The sequence below is a fragment of the Galeopterus variegatus genome, unplaced genomic scaffold (assembly GCF_000696425.1).
Source record: "Galeopterus variegatus unplaced genomic scaffold, G_variegatus-3.0.2 Scaffold5273, whole genome shotgun sequence".
In the NCBI taxonomy this organism is placed as follows: Eukaryota; Metazoa; Chordata; class Mammalia; order Dermoptera; family Cynocephalidae; genus Galeopterus; species Galeopterus variegatus.
In genome coordinates this window covers 61,513-71,693 of record NW_007731384.1, presented here as the reverse complement: position 1 = coordinate 71,693, position 10,181 = coordinate 61,513, and the positions used below count along the sequence as shown (strand labels likewise).

General features: G+C 38.8%; 1 pseudogene; it reads left to right on the top strand.

Annotated features, from left to right (window-relative positions):
- The window catches only part of LOC103604601, a 1,390-nt pseudogene extending 527 nt beyond the window's left edge, over nt 1-863 (top strand).
- The last annotated feature ends 9,318 nt before the right edge of the window (nt 864-10,181 follow it).

Sequence of the window (10,181 nt, the reverse complement as noted above, 5' to 3'; positions counted from 1 at the left end):
ATAGGAAGTAATGTGGAAGAGATAGTGATAAACAATACACGTTTCCTAATGTGGGATACTGGTGGCCAAGAATCTCTTCGTTTTTCCTGAAACACTTACTATACTAACACAGAGTTTGTAATAGTTGTGGTGGACAGTACAGACAGAGAGAGGATTTCTGTAACTAGAGAAGAACTCTATAAAATGTTAGCTCATGAGGGCCTAAGGAAAGCTGGATTGTTGATTTTTGCTAATAAACAAGATGTTAAAGAATGCATGACTGTAGCAGAAATCTCCCAGTTTCTGAAACTCACATCTATTAAAGATCACCAGTGGCATACCCAGGCATGCTGTGCCTTTACTGGCGAGGAATTGTGCCAGGGGCCTGGATGATGTCACGACTTAAGATTAGATGATCTCTACTGACCTCTTCTCATAGACTGTATAAACGAAGTGCTGGACTTTACCTGAAAGCTGCAAAAATTCATGGTTCAGATATATTTATAATAAACTGATTTAAACTTTTTCTATAAGAAGAAAAATTAAGACCACTTATTTGAAAACAAAGATGAAGTCTCACCTTCCAATTTGCTTTCTCATTAGTTTCTTCCAAAGTAAGTTATTAGAGCTGTGATTGACATTTTTCTCATAATGAATCCTCTCAGGACATTGTGTAGCCTGTGCTAAGTACAAAGGGAGAGGAAGACATCTTGAACTTTAAGAGCTTTATTATCAGTATACCCCCTCCCTAGTTGAATGTTGTTCTTTTGTTTAGTCAAAACACCAATCAGCACAGATGCTCGGTTTCCAACATTTTAAAATGTAATGTTACTTATGAAAAGTATTTTGCATAAGGTTATGTATGTATTGTGTATATACCTCAATTTCAAGTTAATGGCTTTGATTTGTGTTCTAAAGAAAAGCAAATAACACAAAAGTTAATAATATCCTAGTTATAACCATAATGAGATTTATACTGGCTTTGGTGTTAAGTGCCATTTTGTACTTTTCCTCTATGTTCTCTGTATGGTACTAACTGACCCCCAAAATCATTGAGCTCCTCTTAAAAAAGAAAAAGAAAAAGAAAAGAAAAAGGAAAAGCTTGAAAAAAAAAAAAAAAGAAAGTTGCTCAGCTGCCAAAAATGTCATATTTTCCAAGGCCCTTTTCAGAAGTAGTTGAAGAGGATTATGAAAAAGAAAAAAACTTCTTAAAGGGCAGAGTCAAAGGCAATGGAGAACAATGGACTGGACAGGCATTCCCAGGGAGCAGAACTCAGGCCTAATCAAGAAAAATTCTCATTCTACATTTTCCCAATGAGATTTCAGAATTGCTATGGGCCAGTGATTGCTCTGAGCCTCCTATTCTTAAATGGGAGGGTTTATTGCAGTTATCCTGTCCCACCTTCACCATTGTGTGTAGGCTGTGTGTGCATGTGATGGGGTGGGCAGATAGCTCATTCTTTTGTTTATTGTTCTCTGGACAGAGAGCAATCATTGGTCTCATTAATATGAGAAACCTCTGGACTTAACGCAGATCACAAAATCCTAAACTTTGAGCATGATACTGTGATTAAATACAACTTTTGAGAATCCTTGGATGGAGGTGGGCATATATTGCATTTGGGAGGACTGTGATATATTGCATTATTGTCTCCAGTCCTTCACCCCTACTACATTCCTGTTCTTTGACACTTGACTTTATGGTTCTTACTACAAAAGAGATGAAATATATTCTTCTACTTTGTGACTCTGGGGTTAGCCATATGGCTTGCTTTGGCCAATTAAAGGAGAAATAAGGTGTGCTTGTTCTAAGTCTGGGTTTTCAGAGGTCTTGTATGTTTTACGTGCTGTCTTGTACTTCTGACACAGACATTCACACACACACACACACACACACACACACACACACACACACACACACACACACACTCCGCCCTGGGCTAGCTGCTGGTCCCAAGAGGAAGATGTGAAGCAGAGATGTCTCAGCCAAGGTGCTCAGCCAAACCCAGCCTAGTGCAGCCAACTGAGAATAAATGCTTACCATCATATGTAATAGAGATATTTTAATTGTTTATTATGAAGTAGTAGGTAGACTTCTTGACTCATCTCTATCCCAGCTGCTGTCATTTAGAGTTTTGTTATGCCCTACTGAGATTTTTGTAGAAACCTCCTAACTAGGCTTTCTATCTTTCTCTATTCCTTGTCTGTTGTGTACACCTCTGCTAGAGTTGTCTTTGCCAGAAGACAAATCTAATTCTCTGCAGGAAAGGGCTGTAATACTTGGTGTGGCATCCTGATCCTTCCTTGCAGACTTATCTCCCTGACTGCACCCTGCACTGGATATTCCAGTCTCAGGTTCCAGAGAGTGCCGTGCTCTGTCATGGCTCTGGGCTATCACTCACTGTTTCTTCACCCAACAAACACTGCAAATCCTTTGGGACATTTCTTACCTGCCCCTTTTTGTGTGATATTTTTCCTTGACTTAAAGGCAATTATGCTCTCTTCTTTGCATACAAAAATTCATATCCTAGCATTATTATAATTCTTATAGAATTGGGATGATTTATCTTCAGGTCTGTCTCTGTACTGGGTAGAGGCTGTCTCTGAATTCTCTCTGCATAAGCAATGTCTAATATGATGCTTTGACCTCTGTAGAGGTTCAATATCATTTCTCTAATTTTATCAATTGTTGAATAGTGTTGAATAAGATGTAAGGATTGTTATAAATTATTAATTCCTGTGTGGTATATAAGATATTTGCAATAAACCTGAAATTTGATTTACCATAATCCTTCTTTTATGCATGTCAAATAATAGCATTTATAGTAGTAGTATAAATTTATGAACATAGAAAAATGACAATAATGGTTGAAGATAGTTGACATGTCCTTGATGTAGATATTGTGGGTCCTATTCAAGTGAAATCTGACAACCAGCTCGCTTAAAATTAAAATGTCAAAAATCAATTATGCTTCATTTTGCATTCAGAGAAATTGAACTTCTCAAAATTTACTTGAAGCACAGCTTATGTCAAAAGACACCTACTCTATTATTTGAATACTTCTGAAATGGGAAAACATTTTATTTCTTATTTTAAAAATGATCATCACACTAACTCTTTATCTGCCAAAAAGAGACTGAAGAATATCTCATGTCTAAATATTGCTATAGTTATTGAACTCTCCTTAAATAACAAAGTTATTGACTTTGACAGAAAAATGAAATTTCTGTAAATTTAATAGTAGAGAACTGTTGGCATATGGGCCACAGGAAGGAGCCTGTGCAGAGAGAAGACTGGAGAGGGAGGTGAGGGCAGATCAGGAAGGGCTTTGTGTAATATGATGAGAGTCTAGACTTCATCTGATAAGCAGAGGGACATTTGCCTGTACCTTGCAGAGTAAGGAGAGTGGCTGTCTCTGCCCCTATCTTCTTGTTAAGAGGTATACAGACTCTTAAATGCAGGCTCCATCTTCAGCTTTATTAGGTAAATGCAGCTGACATTCATTTTGTACTTCACACCTGGCCTTTTAAGTTTGAAAGGGGACCAGCACATCCTCTGGGTGTGGGTATGAGATGATTTTGGTAGGTGTGTAGGATAACCCAGATCTGGGAGTTTGGCTTTGTTGGAGTTTCTTTCAGGATTAGTGGTAGGTAATATTCTAAGGAATATTCTAATATTCCTGGCTAGGGCAACAACACCCACAGAAGATTCCATTCCAGCCTGTGATTCAGTAGAAGTGTTTCAACGGACAGGGCTTGCTTTTGTTCCATTGTCTTCACTTTTGATCATTCATTTGTTCATTCATTCAGTGAACAGTGACTGTGCTATGTGCTAAGTACTGAGGATCATACTAAAGAGCACACTCATCAAGTAGGAAAGACAGATTCATAAATGGGATAATGACGTGCAAACAGCAGAGAATGAATATATACAAGGCATTGTGGAGACAGCAGAGAGGGGCATTAGCTGCAGCCTGAAGAGGTGTAGTGGTATCCCAGAAGCCTTCCTAGAGAAAATAGGAGACAAAACAGGAGGTAAAAGGCCTGAAATGAAGATTAAAGATGAGCAGAAATAGGACTGGCAAAAGGGAAGAGTTAGGGGTACGTGCTGCCCAGACAGGAGCCTGGAAATAGTGTGCACAGGACCAGAAAGAGCCAGGTGGAGAGGGCAGGATGTGGGCTGCGAAGATGAGCTGGGTTCAAATCACCAGCAGCCTTGGGTACATGCCAAGACCCTAGGATTTTCTTCTGAGGGCAAGGAGGAATAAATTAAGGGTTTTAGGCAGGGATGTGTCATGATAAAATTTAGAAAGATGATTCTGGCCACACTGAGGAGAATGGATTTGAGAGGAATTAAACAAAGGACAGTGACATTATTTAGGGAGACTGTTCAGTAGTCCAAGTATGAAATGCTGAGGTCCTGGCCATCAAAAGATTGGAGTAAAAGTTTAGAAGGTAAAATAAGCAAACCTTGGTCAAATGAAGTAGATTTAAACTGGAATGTACCTAGAAACTACCTGTTAAACGTTAGGTGAGCTGTTGGCTTGAGAAGTCTCTTTTATATTTAATAATTATCCCACTAGCCCTAGTTTTCAAAGAGTTTTAAGAATTAAAGGTGCAGGAATAACATATAGTTTCCAGCATCTGTTGAACTTTCCTCCCCTTTATTAACCTATAGATGTGAATTGTTATGATTTATTTTTAAATACCCATCTTTTTATTTTGGAAGTAAATTCTAACGTGGTCAGAGAGGATTAGACTTTTCATATACTTTTGCATCTTTTTCCCTAGTATTTTATTTCAGAATTTCAATTCTATGTTCCATAAGTGATATAGGTTTCTAATTATCTTTGCTAGAGTTTTATATAGGGGGTATGTTAGCTTCTTAACAAAATTATCTTAAATGATATGTTGATCAGGTCTAGTGTATTAGTTAGATAAAAAAAGTTATAAAGTTTTATTTTTTTACCATATGTGTTTACTATGCTACTTGTGAATTTATTTTATAGGCAAGATGAATAGCATGTCTAGAAGCATAATATTTTCATTTTAAATTGTCATAGAGGCTCTGAATCCCTTCTTTGCTTTTACTATATATAAATTGACCATATCAATCAGAGCAATGACTTATTTGATGCTGGGTCATCAACTCCCTGTCATAAAATTATTCATATGGGAAGATACTCTCTCAAATAGCAGAGGCGAGTAGTGCACTGCAGCAAAAATAGGCTGTCAACTATTTTATGTGCAATTGTGTGTTGTGCAGTAAGTATGCTCTTTCATTTGTTTAAGGCTGTGTTTTGATCCTCAAAACTTTCACATTTCTGCATCTGTTTTTCCTTCATCCTAGAGCAACTGGTTCATTAAAAGCCCAAGAAACGGCTAAGAATGAAAGTCTGAGCAATAACAACAGAAAAGGTTACATATCCTACTACAAAGCAGAGCGTGTCCAGCTGAAGCATCCTATTGTCACTTTACGTTATAGCGGAGTTGGCTAGAAACATTCAGATTATATTCCAACTAGTATATTTTTGTCAGTTAAATAGCAAAAGAGCTAGATATTGAAGCCATTTGACAAAAATGTAAAAAACACATGACAGCAACAACAACAACGACAAAGCCATCTTATCTAGTTTAAAGTCTGTATTGGTTTTTTATTTTTGCTTAGCAAATTACAAAAAACTTAGCTGCTTCAAACGACGTATGTTTACTGTGGCACAGTTTCTCTAGGTTATCTGTCTGAGATGGCTCAACTGGGTCCTTTGCTCAGGGTCTCAGGGTGTTGGTCAAAAAGAGAGTTGTGACCGTATCTGGAGAAGAGTTAATATCCAGGGTCATTGAGGTTGTCGTCAGAATTCATGTCCTTGCGGTTGCATGACTGGGGCTCCAGGTTTTTGCTGGCTGTCAGCTGGAGGCTTCCTGAAGTTCTTGCCACTTGGGCTTGTCCAACATGGCTGGTTACTTTATCAACCTTGTGAGGAGAGTATCTTGTTTCAGGGAGGGTCCAGTCCTTCTTTTGAGGACTTTCACCTGTAAGTCAGCCACTGCAACCCCCACTCAGATTAATCTCCCTTTTATTTAGTAAAAACCAACTGATTTAGGACTTAACTAGTTATCAGCATAATTCCTTCACCTTTGCCATCTTGTTTGCTTAGGAGTAAGTCACAGGTTCCACCCACAGTCAAGGGAAGGCATCGACACCAGAGAGCAGCACCCATAGGGGCCACCCTACGATCTATCCACCAGAGTCTTATATTACAACACATTTCTCTTGTTTTATCTCACAATACTGGAATGTTTTATTAGAAAGTTACACTTTTCCTTTAGTGTAAGGGAAAGGGACAATAACATGGGCTTTTTGTTTTGACCCCACCCCCCATCGTCCATTCTCAGCCTCTTTCCAGGCCCCATGTGCCAGACACTTTCGACCACTTGCTGCTCCCCAAACATGACAGGTTAAGGGACATGTTTCATTGGGACTTACCACTGGATAAATGCTTGTGCCAGAAAACCTCCCCTGTCTCATTCTTACTCATATTTCAAGACTTAGCCAAAATGAAATATTCTGTATTGGAGCTTTGCTGACTTTCTCAGGCAGAGATAGCCATTATCTTCTCTGTTCTCATAATATTTATAAAAGTCACTTTCATATCAACTTTTATCTGAGGTTGTAGCTATTTGTTTCTAGACCCGTTCCCCTGCTTCCTTTGCATCAGTAATCAAGGCTTACTCTGTTCTGTATCTCCAGTCCTGTATCATCTACAGGACTTGGTACATAGTAGGTAATCCATAAACTAAATTTAAATGAATGAGTGAAGAATAAGAATGGGCTAGCATGATAACAAAATAATTATAGTAAAAGAGAGTCGGAGGAAACAGGTAACAGTGTAAAATGACAGAACAGAATACAATGACAGAATTTTACAGAGTTTTATCAGAATTTGAGAATGAGAACATGAGGGAGAATAGTTGTGAATAGACTAGAAAGATCAGATTATGGAGGTTCTTGAGTTTTCCAGGCTAGAAAATAAGGGTTTAATGGAGATTTTAATCTAGAGGGGAACAGACATAAATCAAATAATCCCACAGACATATTTATAATTTCGAATTGTGAAAAGCTCTACAGGGGAAATGTACCATGGGCTATAATAATAATTAGCAAGGAGATCTGATCTAGCAGGGGTCACTTGAATAAGTGACATTTGTGGTGAGCCCTGAGGTTGAGTAGGAGTCACCTCATTGAAGGGTTAAGAGACTGTGATCAGGGGCTAGAGGGGCAGGTCAGAATCAGATTCTGCACAGCCTTGCACACCACCACACCCAAAATACAGTAATGGGAGGACATTGAAGAATTTTAAGCAAGGTGGGCTTGGGAAAGGATCAGGGAGGGAGGGGGGAGAGAGAGAGGTATGTGGAAAGAGAGAGAGAATTTGATTTGTCTTTTTCAAAAAAGGTCCCTGAAGAATAGACTAAAGACTGTAAGAATGGACACAGGGAGATGATTCTACCATTTTAATGGTGCAGGGAGTAAACCATAGTAATTTGATCTAGGAATGGCAGAGGAGCTTGAGAGAATTAGGCAGATTTAAGATATTTTATGGAGATTTGGTTGACAAGAATTGAATGTGGAAAGTGAAGGACAGGACGACATTTCTAGCTTCCACAACTAGATGAACAGTGGTGTTCAGAAAGAACAATGGAGTTGAACACGTTTAAAGAGATTGGAGTCCATGAAGTCTGTTCAGGGAGGGTTGAGGTTGAAATTGAACGTCCTGCTGGCTACATGTGGGCCTTGAGCTCAGCGGAAAAGTCTGTAAGAGATAATGGGGTTTCCCATACATCTATGGCACACTGATTGTGAAGAGGGTGCCAAGACCATTCAGTGGAGGAAAGAATAGTCTCTTCAATAAATGGTGCTGAGAAAAGTGAATATCCACATGCAAATGGATCCTTACCTCATATCGAGACCATTCAGTGGAGGAAAGAATAGTCTCTTCAATAAATGGTGCTGAGAAAAGTGAATATCTACATGCAAATGCAGTTGGACCCTTACCTCATGTCACACACAAAAATGAGCTCAAAATGAGAACATAAAAGACATAAATTTAAGAGCTAAATCTTTAAGCTCTTAGAAGAAAACACACGGGGAGATCATGTACTTAGATCTGGCAATGGTTTCTTAAAAGACACCAAAAACACAGACAACACAACAGCAAAAATAAATAATTTGGAATTTGTCAAAGTGCAAAAGTTGTGCATCAAAGGAACTATCAAGAGAGTGAACAGACAACCCACAGCATGGGAGAAAATATCTGCAAATCATATATCTGATAAGAGTGTAGTATCCAGAATATATAAAGAACTCCTACAACCTAACAACAAAAAGACAAACAACACAATTTAAAAATGGGCAGAGGACTGGAACAGACATTTTTTCCCAATGAAGATATATAAATGGCTACCAAGCACATGAAAAGATGCTCAACATCATTAGTCATTAGGCAGATGCAAATCAAAACCACAATGAGATACCACTTCACATCCACTAGAATAGCCATAATTTAAAAACAGAAAATAGCAAGTGTCGATGAGGATGTGAAGAAATTGGAACTCTCATATATTGCTTGGGAATGTAAAATGGTGCAGCTGCTATAGAGGACAGTTTGGCAGCTCCTAAATAAGTTTAACATAGAAATACCATTATGACTCAGGAATTTGACTCCAAAGGAGTTGAAAAAAGGTATTCAAGCAAAAACTTGTACACTAATATTCATAGTAGCATCATTCACAATCGTTAAAAGGTGAAAAGCGAAATGTTCATCAACAGATGAATGAATAAACAAAATGTAGTATATCCATACAGTGTAATCCAGTCATACAAAGGAATGAAGTACTGGTACATGCTGCAGTGTGGATGAGCCTTGAAAACATTATGTTAAATATGTCAGACATGGGCCGGCCCCGTGGCACACTCAGGAGAGTGCGGCACTGGGAGCGCAGCGACACTCCTGCCACGGGTTCGGATCCTATATAGGACTGGCCGGTGTGCTCACTGGCTGAGTGCGGTGCGGGCGACACCAAGCCAAGGGTTGCGATCCCCTTACCAGTCACTAAAAAGACAAAAAAAAAAAAAAAAAAAAAAAAAAAAAAAAATGTCAGACACAAAAGGACACATGTTGTAAGATTCCATTTATATATAATATCCAGAATAGGCAAATCCACAAAGCCAGAAAGCAGATTAGTGTCTACCAGGGGGGTGGGGAAAATTGAGAAGTGACTACTTAATGGGCATAAGGTTTCCTTTAGGGTAATGATAAAGTTCTGGAAGTAGATAATGGTGATGGTTGCACAACTTCGTGCATGTACTCAATGCTGCTGAATTGTACACTTTAAAACAGTAATTTTTATGTTATGGCATATTTTACCACAATTTAATAAAAGATAGTGAGATTCATTGGCATCTAGATGTTAATGAAGGCCTTGTAAGGTCACCTAGGGGGATGATATAGAATAAGAAGAGGGGTCATGACAAAGGTCTAAGGAATTCTAACATTTTAAGGGACAGATTGAGGAGAATGTTTCAGTACTGGACACTGGAAAGAGGCCTCTTGAGAGGCAGGAGGGAAAATATGAAAATGTGGTATCGTCACATCACAGTTAGTGAAATGTTGCCAAAGGTCATGGGGAGCTAGTGAAGGTTTTGAAACAGAGTGATGAGAGCAAAGCTTTTCTTTAGGAAAATTAATCTGGCAATTATGTGCAAGGAAGATTGAAAGAGGAACTGGAGTAGAGAGAGGCAGTTAAGAATGATTCCCAGGGAAGAGAGAGGTCAGATCTGAGCAATGTCTCAGATGTAAAGAAATTTGGCAGCATGCTGGGTTTGGCTGGGGAGGAAGAGGGTCTTAAAGCTGATGGGACTCTTACAGATGGTGGTTTGGAAAACAGAAGTTTTATTAGCAGGAAGATAAGGATTCAATATTTCTCAGACCAGTGTGTGAGCCATTTAGAGCTAGACAATTTTTTAGACTTATACCATTTCTAGCTATAGTAAAATACTTAATGCAGAGTTTTTTTTTTTTTTCCTTTTTTTTTGTCTTTTTTTTCGTGTCCGGCAACGGATCGCAACCCTCAGTGTCGCGCCCATACCGGACCGGGACCGGCAACGGGATCGCAACCCTCGGTGTTGCGCCCGCACCTCGCTC